The sequence below is a fragment of the Vulpes lagopus genome, chromosome 6, assembly GCF_018345385.1.
Source record: "Vulpes lagopus strain Blue_001 chromosome 6, ASM1834538v1, whole genome shotgun sequence".
NCBI classification, from domain to species: domain Eukaryota; kingdom Metazoa; phylum Chordata; class Mammalia; order Carnivora; family Canidae; genus Vulpes; species Vulpes lagopus.
Window position 1 is genome coordinate 38,295,605 of NC_054829.1, and position 12,405 is coordinate 38,308,009.

The 12,405-nt window shown below is 39.0% G+C and overlaps 1 protein-coding gene across 1 annotated transcript in view; it reads right to left on the reverse strand.

The window, feature by feature from the left end:
• PCNX4 (pecanex 4) overlaps positions 1–12,076 on the reverse strand; it is a 46,546-nt gene extending 34,470 nt beyond the window's left edge. The window contains exon 1 of the mRNA XM_041760111.1: positions 11,938–12,076. The gene's annotated coding sequence lies outside the window, so the exon portion shown is untranslated. The remainder of the gene's footprint in view (positions 1–11,937) is intronic.
• Between the last annotated feature and the right edge of the window lie 329 nt (positions 12,077–12,405).

Here is a 12,405-nt window from a genome sequence, read left to right on the forward strand (position 1 = left end):
CATATGATTTAGGTATTTGACTTCTGGCTATATACCCAAACAAGTGAAAGCAGGGTACCAAAGATATATTTGTAACTCATGTTCATAGCAGCATTATTCACAATAACTAAAACACAGAAGCAACCCAAGTGTCCACCAAAGGATGAATGGATAAACAAAATGTGGTATATACCTATAATGGATATCATCCAACCTTAAAAGGAAGGAAATCCTGCAATATTCTATAACATTGATGAAACTTAAGGACATTATGCTAACAAAACAAGTCAGTTACAATAAGGCAAATACTGCATAATTTCACTAAGACAAGGTACTTAGTGTGGTCAAAATCATAGCAGGTTGAATGGTGGTTGCCATGGGCTGAGGAAAGAGAATGGGAGTTCCTGTTTAATGGGCATAAAGTTTCACAAGGTGAAGAGAGTCACAGGGATGAATGATGGTAATGACTGCACAACAACGTGAATGTATTTAATACCATCGACTATACACTTAAAAATGGTTAAGACAGTAAACATTGTATGTATTTTACCACACATGCACAAATTTAAAGCCATCTTATTTTTTTTCCTTTTTTAAAATAAATTTATTTTTTATTGGTGTTCAATTTGCCAACATATAGAATAACACCCAGTGCTCATCCCACCAAGTGCCCCCCTCAGTGCCCGTCACTCAGTCACCCCCACCCCCCGCCCACCTGGGTCACTTTCTTTTTTTTTTTAAGATTTTTTTTTTTAATTTTTATTTATTTATGATAGTCACACAGAGAGAGAGAGAGAGAGGGGGGCGGGGCAGAGACATAGGCAGAGGGAGAAGCAGGCTCCATGCACTGGGAGCCTGACGTGGGATTCGATCCCAGGTCTCCAGGATCGCGCCCTGGGCCAAAGGCAGGCGCTAAACCGCTGCGCCACCCAGGGATCCCCCTGGGTCACTTTCTAACCAAAAATTCAGACTGGGTAGCTTTGCCACGCACTTCAGGTCAAAATAACAAACTTACATCAATTTACCAGAGAAACAGAATAAGAGGAACACTCCTAACACAGTATCTGAGGCTAGCATAACCTTGATACAAAAGCTTCACAAAGGCTTTAAATAAAAGGGTGATGAAAGTCAAGTCTATAATCGCTAAAGAAAATATTACAAAAGTTAATGATATAAAATGCTATCAAAATACCAAACACTATTAAAGGGTAGTATAATTTGATCACATAGACTTACTCTAGAAAAGAAGATTGACTTAGCATTCAAAAATCTACTTAAGTAATTAAGCTCATCTACAGAACAAATGATCATGTGAGTGCAGTGAGAAACATCATCGCATAAAATTAAAAATCCATTCATGATAGAATGGAAAAACCTTTGGCAAACTAACTCTAACCCTAACCCTAACCCCTAACCCTAACCCTAATTAACTCTAACCCTCACCACTCACCCTCACCTTAACCATCAGTCATCCCCAGAACCTGAACCCTAAGCCTGACCCTCACCTTAACTCATGCCCTCAAATCAGCCCTCCTAGAAGGTCTGTAAATGACAGGAAACAGGCCTCTAGACTGGCTCAGAAGCCCTAAACCTAATACTAGCCATGGCCCTGGACCTACCTGGGCTGCAACACTTAAAACAGCCTTTCTTCCTTTCCTTTTCCTTCCTTTCATTCTTTTCTTTAGTTTAAAACAGTCTTTCAGGGGCACTTGGGTAGCTCAGTGGTTGAGCATCTGTCTGCCTTCAGCTCAGGTCATGATCCGGGGATCCAGGGATCGAGTTCTGAATCAGGTTCCCCACAGAGAGCCTGCTTCTCCCTCTGCCTAAGACTCTACCTGTTTCTTTGGTCTCTCATGAATAAATAAAAATCTTAATCAAAACAAAACAGTCTTCCTGCAAGTCAGTTCTACTCAACCAACATCAGTCCTAGAGAGAGCTTGCAGGCATCATGAAAGTTTTGAGGGTTGCCATTAAGAATCACTACCTTAGAGTACCTCTTGTTCTACTGTTAGGAAGTTCTTTAAACTGTAAACACCATTTTTTAAAAAATCTTTTGGCCATTGGTCTTAGTTCTACACAGAACAGGTCATAGCTTTTACATATGTGACAGCCCTGCAAGTACTCACAAAATAAGAGAACTACAGGGCCAAATGGAACCTTAGTCATTGATGGTTCAATCTCAAGGAATAAAAAGTAGTCTCCCCTCTGGATGAGCTTAACTCCTGTCTGGATGTCAGGTTCAGTGTACTCCTCTATTCTAATATGATTGTTCGAGGCGACCCGGATGGTTCAGCGGTTTGGCGCTGCCTTTGGCCCAGGGCATGGTCATAGAGACCTGGGATCGAGTCCCACATTGGGCTCCCTGCATGGAGCCTGCTTCTCCCTCTGCCTGTGTCTCTGCCTCTCTCTCTGTGTGTCTCTATGAATAAATAAATAAAATCTTTAAAAAAATATATTATTGTTCTATAGAAGCCAAAGGGTAAGTAAGGGCATACTCCTGTGAATGGGTATAAATATTTTGGTTTAAATTATCCACAGAAGATGCCATCAGAAGGGAAAATGAACTCAGATGTCTGGCCTGGGCTTTTTCAAGAGACTGGATGTGCCTGGAATTTATTCAGAGTCAGGTAAAAGCTAGTCCCTTCTGCTCCACTGAGGCTAATCAGTCAGGAACAAGGTGAGATGGCTTGCTGGGAAAGGAAGCCAGAAACTGAAGACACCTTATGAACCAGATTATCTAGCTGCATATTACTACCCATATTCATTTACCTTTTACTACTTTGGAATCTTTGGTAGAGCTTAGTTGAAATGTTATTACCCATTTGATGGAATACTCTGTGATTATATTCCAAACTGAAATATTCTGAAGATCTGTTGTTTATGTGGAAACAGAAAGGTGCCGTATGTTGTAAAGTGAAAGACACACTGATGATCCCATTTGCACTTTCAAAAATAAAAAGTACACACACTTATGGTTGTATACAGTTTGTATAGGTGCAAAAAATTCCAGATAGTATACACGCTAGGGTGTGCTTGTGTGCCTGTGTATTTTACATGGAACATTTTGATACCTCCTCAAATTACCAAATAACCTCTAGGACTCTCAGCCCCATGCCCCGCAAACAGGTTCATCCAGTCTTTTCTTTCTGGGTGCTTCTGCTCATGCCCTCTCCTTTGCCTAGGATGTCCTTTCTTTTGCTCCCTAATTGGTATTCTTGATCAACTTTCAAGATTGAGTGTAATCCTTTCTGAAAATTCCCCAGAGTACTCTCTTCTCTTTGCGTATTAAACATTGATTGTTCATACCACTCATCTTGTAACATATATCAACATAGGGCATTTCTTCTATTGTTCACCTCTTTATGTGTTATTTTTTCATATATACATCTTTACTAATACGTTATTTGTCGGCAGGGGTCAAATCTTGAGACACTTCCAATTCTCCATTAATATTTAGTAAAATATCTTGGCATGGAGAGAAATGTGATACATTAATGGTGTAGCTTAAATAAGATGATTAAAATTAAAACATTAAATACTGCTGTTTACAAGGGAAGTTGGAAGTGTTTACTGTTTTTGTTTTGTTTTAAAGATTTTATTTATTTATTCAGGAGAGACACAGAGAGAGAGAGGCAGAGACACAGGCAGAGGGAGATGCAGGCTCCATGCAGGGCGTCTGACGTGGGACTCGATCCCGGGTCTCCAGGATCAGGCCCTGGGCTGAAGGCGACGCCAAACCACTGAGCCACCTGGGCTGCCCAGTTCACTGTTTTTGAAAACCTCTTCCTACATACTCTGCTTCACTCGCAACAATAAACTTGTAAACTCTTTATTCTTGTTTTTTAAATGTTTAAAAATATCTTAATTTATTTTTAATATAGAATAAATACTGAAAGTACTTATTGATAGTAATAAACATGGCTAGGTTTCTGCAATGGAGAAGGAAATGGCTGGAGAATTTTAACATGTCAGAAATCCACGCTACATTTTAACTTCCTTCGTTATCAGGAAAGAGAAGCTAGATCATACTAGTGAAGAAAAGCAGAGATAAAATAGCAAGTACAAGAATGAAAATGAGGCAGGAGCAATCAATAAAGAAGTGAGAGCACATTGAGAAGTATGAAAAGAGTGTTCATACTCAAGTTCCCTCAAGACACCTTAGAAGCATTTGGGAGAGGGGCACCTGGATGGCTCAGTTGGTTAAGCATCTGCCTTGGCTCAGATCATGATCTCAGGGTCCTGTTCAGCAAGGAGTCTGCTTCTTCCTCTCCCACTGCGCAGGCACTCTCTCAAATAAATAAAATCTTAAAAAAAAAAAAAAAAAAAAAGCAGCAGCAAGTGGGAGGACACTGAGATGATGATTTGAATTATTTTTAATGTGACAGTGAAAGCAAGGCTGTAGTATACAGAATTATTTGCCTTATACAATGTTTCTTAAAAGGGGGCTCATGGCCAAAGAAGTTTGAGAAATAACACACTAGACTGTTATCTTGAAGGGTCACAGTAGATATCAGCAAACTGAAGACTTCGAGACATCTTTGAAGTTAAAAAGAAAAAACAAAACACAACAACACACTACTGCAAACCTGCATTAAATGTATCATTTGAATTTTCCGAAATTACTTGAACAGGGAACTCATCTTTCCCAAGATATCTAGCAACAGTTCATGTGTGTAGTGTTCTATTTAAACCACTTTAAGAGGGGCTCCCTGGGTGGCGCAGCGGTTTGGCGCCTGCCTTTGGCTCAGGGCGTGATCCTGGAGACCCGGGATCGAATCCCACTTCAGGCTCCCTATATGGAGCCTGCATCTCCCTCTGCCTGTGTCTCTGCCTCTTTCTCTCTCTCTCTGTGTGTGTGACTATCATGAATAAATAAATAAAATCTTTAAAAAAAAATAAAAATAAAAAAATAAACCACTTTAAGAAATATTGGTCGAGCTTCAATTAGGATCTTAAAGATTTAGCTAAGCCAAGAGAATTTTTAAAAAAGATATACCAATCAAGTAGAAATTCACAAAGGTAGACAAGGAAAGAGATTATGATAGAAATTTGACAAGTGACAAGTATATCAGGTTGCTGAAAAGCTTATTTCTAATATGGGTATATTTTCCCTAATATTTTAAGGATAAAGGAAGACTGTAGGACAGATGCTAGAAATTCATTAAAGCAAAAATTATGATAAACTGATACTGTGATTTTTAATTTAATTACAGATTTAAATATTTAAAAAATATTTTCTTCATAGGAAGCAACACTTAACATTTATACAGAGACCTTCTAAATCCTAATCTGGATTACTGGAATGGAAAGTAAAATCAGAATAATTAAAATTTAACTTCCTGAATGAAAGTTTTGCATATATTCTTAGAGATAATTCCTAAGCAGACTAATGCATTTGTATGGCTGCTGCCTCCAACAACAACAAGTTAAAATGAAATGTGTCTCAAGGCTTAGGGGAAAAAAAATGCCATAAAAGAAAGGTTAAGGGATAAAGATGGCATCACAACATTGATTTTGGCCATATGCTTTCTTCATATGCTACTCTGAAAGTGGGCCAACAAAGTAGCCATAGAAACGCTGCTTTGTTTGGAATTTGAGCCATGTTTCTTATGCATTATCCAGAAGGCTGAGAAATAGATCAATTTGGCAATATGCTAGGAGGGAATTCTTATTTTTCAGCTTTAACGCAGGAATCAGGCAAGATATCAACCTGAAAAACCCCTTTAAAAAAAAAGATAACAAAAAGTAGCATTTTGGTGGGATTACAATAAATTTATAAACTTATTTAAACTTCTTAGTTTGGCAAACAGAATTCCTAAAAAAAGAAGTTTTAGCCAATTGTCTGATTTTTATTTAGTGAAGTTTACTTGTTTTTAACCTACATTATTTTTATTGATTGGTTAATTTCATTCATTGAACCCACAGTTTTTTTTCTGTTCTATTAGATTCAGATTTTTTTGTTGTTAAGAACACTTAACATGAGATATATCCTTTTAACAATTTTTTAAAAAGATTTTATCTATATATTCATGAGAGACACACAGAGAGAGGCAGAGACACAGGCAGTGAGAGAAGCAGGCTCCATGCAGGGAGCCTGATGTGGGACTTGATCCTGGGACTCCAGGATCACGCCCTGGGCCGACGAGGGGCGTTCAATCACTGAGCCACCGAGGTGTCCCCTTTTAACAAATTTTTAAGCGTATAATACAGTATTGTTAAGTAACAACAGAATACTGTAGAGTAGATCTCTAGAACTTACCTTGTACAACTAAAACTTTATATGGCAAGTCTTCCACTTATTTCTTCCTCTTCTAAGTTCCTAGTAATCTTCATTCTACTGTTTCAACAAGTCTTTGTCAGACGACAATTTTAGATACCTTATATAAGTAGAATCCTACAGTATTTGTCCTTTTCTGACTGACTTATTTCACTATGTCTTCAAAGTTTACCCATGTGATCACATATGGCAGGATTTTCTTCCCTTTTAGGGCTAGCCAATATTCCATCATATGTATATAACACATTTTCTTTATCCATTCACCCACTGACAGATACTGGGTTCCTTCTACTTTTTGGCTAAGGCGAATAATGGTGCAATGAACACAGGAGGCAAGTATCTCTTCAAGATTCTGATATCAATTCTTTCAGATAAATACCCTTAAGTGGGATTGCTGGATCATATGGTAGCTCTATTTTTAATTTTTTGAGGACCTTCCACACTATTCTCCATAGCAGATGCATCATTTTGCACCCTACCTACACTCTACAAGGGTTCCAATTTTTCTACATCCTTGCCAACATGTTATTTTTCTTCCTTTTTTTTTTTTTTAAAAATAATTGCCATCCTCACAGGTGTGAGGTAACATTGAATCCACATATATTTATTGAGCACTTCTGCACTGTGCCTCAACTGTATTTTATTATACTTTCAGGAAACTTACTATATCCTAATATATTTGTCAAATTTTATTAAATCTGCTCTCATATTTTATTTTTTTAAATTTTAAAAAGATTTTATTTATTCATGAGAAATAGTGTGAGAGAGAGAGAGAGAGAGAGGCAGAGACACAGGCAGAGGGAGAAGCAGGCTCCACGCAGGGAGCCTGATGTGGGACTTGATCCCGGGACTCCAGGATCAGGCCCTGGGCTGAAGGCAGCCCTAAATTGCTGAGCCACCTGGGCTGCCCTTATTTTTAATTTTTAAAAGTACATCTTTAATTCCTAGATGTTCCCCTTTTTATAGGATCCTATTATTATTTCATTAATATGGTCTTTCTGAGAATATTCACTATACATGAGTGCGTACATGCAGATAAATGTCATTTAATTTCTCTGTAAATTGTCTCTTTATGTCCTTTGCCCCTTTTTCTTTTAAAGTGTTCATTTCTCTTATTAATTTGAAAAACTTTTTATATATGAAGGATATTAAGTCTGACATATGTTCTAATCTTTTTTTCTCCCTCTATGTTAACTTGTGCTTGAAGCACTGTTAGAAGATGCTGGTAAGAATTAAAGAGTTCATTTTGACAGTTGTTAATATAGACATGTTAACCTTCCTTTCATAGAGAGATAGCTAAATGAAAATTTAATACTCTCCTCATATTTAAACTTTTGAATTCCTACAATGTACTAGGTAATGGTAATAAGACTGCTATCTGATCCAAAGAGGTTTATAATGGGGGGGGTAGTTTATCATTTCCCTCTCAAATAATTATTACTGGTAAAAGTAACTCTGGATTTACTTTCATTTTCATTATCAAGAGAATAATACACAGTTTATAAATAATATAAAATTTTTAAACATAATTAACTCATCAAGAAAAATTAATTTCTACTTTTTTTTTTAAGATTTAAAAAAAATCTTTTAAATCCCGGGATCCCCAATTTCTGCTTGTTTAAAAAATGCCTACACAAACTTTATCAGTAATAAATACAATGTCCTCATCCACGTTCCTAAAAAAGTATTTTTAAAAATCTGAAAGGAAAAAAATAAATAAATAAAATAAAAATGTGAAAGGAAATATACTGAAGTTCTACTTTTCTAAGCATCATACCTTTATTAATTTGGAAAAAAACACAAATTTGGGATGCCTGGGTGGCTCAGTGCTTGAGTGTCTGTCTGCCTTTGGCTCAGGCTGTGATCCCAGGGTCCTTCTCCCTCTGCCTATGCTTCTCTGTGTGTGTTTCTCATGAATAAATAAATAACATCTTTTTTTTTTTTTTTTTTTTTTTAAAGAGGGGATCCCTGGGTGGCTCAGTGGTTTAGCGCCTGTCTTTGGCCCAGGGCGCAGTCCTGGAGTCCCAGGATCCAGTCCGTCCGGCTCCCAGTACGGAGCCTGCTTCTCCCTCTGCCTGTGTCTCTGCCTCTCTCTCTTTCTATCATGAATGAATACATAAAATCTTAAAAAAAAAAAGAAAACAAAAACTTCATGTCTGGATAAGAAACGAAATGGTTTACTCAAAAACATTCTACAACACAACCTAATTCTCGTTTGCACTGGATACAATGACTTGTTACTGTGAAAGAAGTTCTAAAAAGCAAAAACCTGTGGACTTTTTTTTGATAGTGCTAACAGTTAAGGATATTAATAGGAATCTAGAGATGCAAAGATAGCTACCCCTATAATCCTGAAAATACTCTATGAATCTTAACTAAATGCCATTCAATGGACAGTTAAATTCTTGAAGAGCCTTTTGAAAGACATTTAGTGCTAAAACATGAAAAACACATTTCATGTTATAGTTTATCAATTATGTAGTAAGCACCCAAAAGAGTCTTAAAATGAAAGGCTGTATCATCTCCTTGATCTACAAAATGGCATTTATTCAAATTCAAGATTTTAGAAGGGTCTTTGACTCTAAGAGCTTTCTGTAAATTCACAGGAATTAGAAAACTATAACTGGATGGAAAGGGTAAGTAGATAGCTCATAGGATCTATTTATTGCAGAAATTGGGAAAGCTTCACAGGTAGAATGATGAGTTGTCAGTTCTAAAATTCACCTTTCCCAAGTGCACAACAGTAGAATACGAATTGTTAGCATTTTGTTACTTTAGAGAAAAAATAAGATGGTAGAAAATAGCCAAAAGTCACATCCTAACATCACAAATGTGCAGCAGGGCCAGCTGACACGTTTCCTTCTCCCCCAATTTACCCTTTCCACACTGTATATCTTACCAATTATAAACTCAATTAATTCAACTTAATTAATTCAAGTTTTTCTTTCAAAATCAAGTATCAGGTAAATGAAGTCTACCATTCACATGGAGTACTAGAAGTAAACCAACTTACTTTACAGAAAACTGAGAACCAGTGAAATTAAGTGACTTAACCAACACACCATGTCAGTTGGTGCCTGAGTTTTTCAGTCGTACTAAGTCATTGCCAAATGAAAGGGAATTTTATTTTTTGAGGCTAGAAAAAATAGAAGGTAATTTGGGAGAAACAGTTTTCAGGGAAAAGAGGGCCTAAGAGGAATCTCCAAAATGTCAAATGGGAAACTTTTGTCAGCTAAGCCGGCATGAGGACACTGGCATGCAAGCAAGACTCAACAAGAGTTAACAAGTGGGAAAGTGTCTAGAAGAAAAAGGTTCTCACTATCAAGAAAATGAAAACAACCCATAGAATGGAAAGAAACATTCTGCAAATCACATATATGATATGGGACTTACACCTAGAATATTTAAGGAACCCTTATAACTCAATGGTGAAAAAAACAAGTCATTTTAAAGGATTAAAATAGACATTTCTCCAAAGATAATATACAAATAGCCAATAATCACACAAGACAATGCTCCACATCAGAAAAGAGAAATGCAAACCAAATCCATGAGTTATCACTTCAAACCCACTTAACTGGTTATGAAAAAGATGGACAATAACAAGTATTGTTGAGATTGTGGAAAAAATAGAACCCGCAAGTCGCAAGCTAAAATGGCCCAGCTGCCTTCAAAACTAGTCTGGCAGTTCCTAAAAAGGCTAAACTTAGAGTTACCATATGACCTAGCAATTCTATTCCTGGGTATTCACCTAAGAAAAATAAGAATATAAGACTACACAAAAATCTGTACAGGAACTTTCACAGCAAAAATATGAATAGTCAAGAAGTGGAAACACCCGAAACGTCCACTAACAGATGAATAAAATGTAATAAATCCACTCGACGGAATATTATTAGGCTACAAACAAGAATGAAGTCCTGACATATGCTACAACATGGATGAACCTTGAAAACTGAATGCTAAGTGGAAGAAGACATCACAAAAGGCCACATGTTGATGTTGTATGCTTTCATTTATATGAAATGTCTGGAACATGCAAATCTATAAAGACAAGAGAACAGGTTAATGTTTGCCTAAGGCTGGAGAAGATAGTGACAAAGATGGGAGGGAATAATCCTAAAGGGTACAGGGCTTTTTTGAAGGGAGATGAAATGTTCTAAAATTGACTGTAGTTATAACTGCACAATTCTCTGAATATACTAAAAACAACTGTACACTTTTTAAAATGTTTAATACATCCAAAAATGTGTAATATACACTTTTAATGAGTGAATTCACTTTTAATGAGTGAATTATACGGAATGTGAATTATATTTCAACAAAGTTCTTACAAAAGAAAAAAAAAAAAACAGATAAGTTCCCCAACCAGGTCTTGTCTAATAACTCGAAGGAAACTTAAGAGTGGCTGACAGATGTCTCAGTTAAATTATTAAAATGGCAGTATCTCTGGTCATGAGTCTGGCTCTGGATGTTACGATAAAGGTTTGGAGATTTGGCATGGGTGGCAGTGGACACTCAATAATATAAAGGATAGCCTTGCTGAGTGAAATAAGTCAATCGGAGAAGGACAAACAGTGTATGTTCTCATTCATTTGGGGAATATAAATAATAGTGAAAGGGAATATAAAGGAAGGGAAAAGAAATGTTGGGAAATATCAGGAAGGGAGACAGAACATAAAGACTCCTAACTCTGGGAAACGAACTAGGGGTGGTGGAAGGGGAGGAGGGCGGGGGGTGGGGGTTACTGGGTGACGGGCACTGAGGTGGGCACTTGACGGGATGAGCACTGGGTGTTTTTCTGTATGTTGGTAAATTGAACACCAATAAAAATTAATAAAAAAAAAAAAAAGGATAGCCTTTACCCTAATCGTAAGAATGATTTGAAAAAAAAAAAACCCTCACCTAACATTATATAGTCGAATAAAAGAGAAATGGTTGGTAAATAACAAATAATCAGGGTAGCCCGCGAGGCGCTGCGGTTTAGCGCTGCCTTCAGCCCAGGGAGTGACCCTGGAGACCCGAGATCGAGTCCCACGTCGGGCTCCCTGCATGGAGCCTGCTTCTCCCTCTGCCTGTCTCTGTCCCCCCTCTCTCTCCGTGTCTCTCGTGAATAAATAAATAAATAAAATCTTTAAAAAAAAACACCCAGATAATCACTCCACAGGTCTGATAAACAACCTCTGTTGCTGCAGATTTCACTGAAGTAAACGCTGGCCCTTGATAGGGTTGTGAAGAGACCAGCAGATGGTCATTCATGTTCAAGGGGCCAGAAGCTGACTACGTTTGGGCAAAAGTGGTTTACTGGAGGTAAGGAATGAGCGCAGTATTACCCTAGGGACGCAATTTACAAACTTTATTGAGAATAACAAGGACATCACTAAATCAAGACGCAATGGGCCACTGTCCATTTCGCAAGCATCTCTTAGAAACAAAACGCGGCAACTCAACGGGCTACAGCAGTCGTTTGAAAGAAAGTTAAAGTCCCACTGTATAGATGCCTCCAGCTACTGAGTTCACCTTCTGTCTAAAAAGCGCAATAACCGCACCTAAAGGTCGTATAACGAAGAACGAGGAAATCTGTGGGAATCAAAACTGCAAAGAAACGCGTAGCTCTGCACGGGCTTGGAAATCAAGGTGGGCAAGAAGTCCCCAGGTGGGTGTCGGGGAATCAAACGTACCTCGAGTCACCCGAGGGAAGAGGCGAGGCGAAGGAATCCCGGGAACTGCATTTCTGCAGGTAAACCCGGGGTGGGCGACGCCGCCCGGAGGCTCCCTGCGACCCGAACGCGGAGGCGGAGAAGCGCAGGCGGCCGCGCCGCCAGCTCCCCGCGCTCGCCCCGGAGCCCGCTCCGTGTTTCCATGGCTAACGTCAACTCCCGCGCGCTCCGCCGCAGCCGAGGGCTCGCCCCGCCCCTCGGCTTGCGCTCGCCTCAGGGGCGCTTCCCCGCTCGGCGGCTGGGCGGGGCGAGGCGGGGCGAGGCGGGGCTGGCGGGAGAGGCCCACGCTCCCTCCTCAACCCGCTACGGCGGGCGGCGGGAGCCTCTCGAGTTCCGGCCGCCCCCGGGGCCGCGAGGCCTCCACCCGGACGAGAGAGAAAGGTCTCAGCCTCAGCCGTGAACTTTCACCCGGAGCCCCGCCCCTACGCA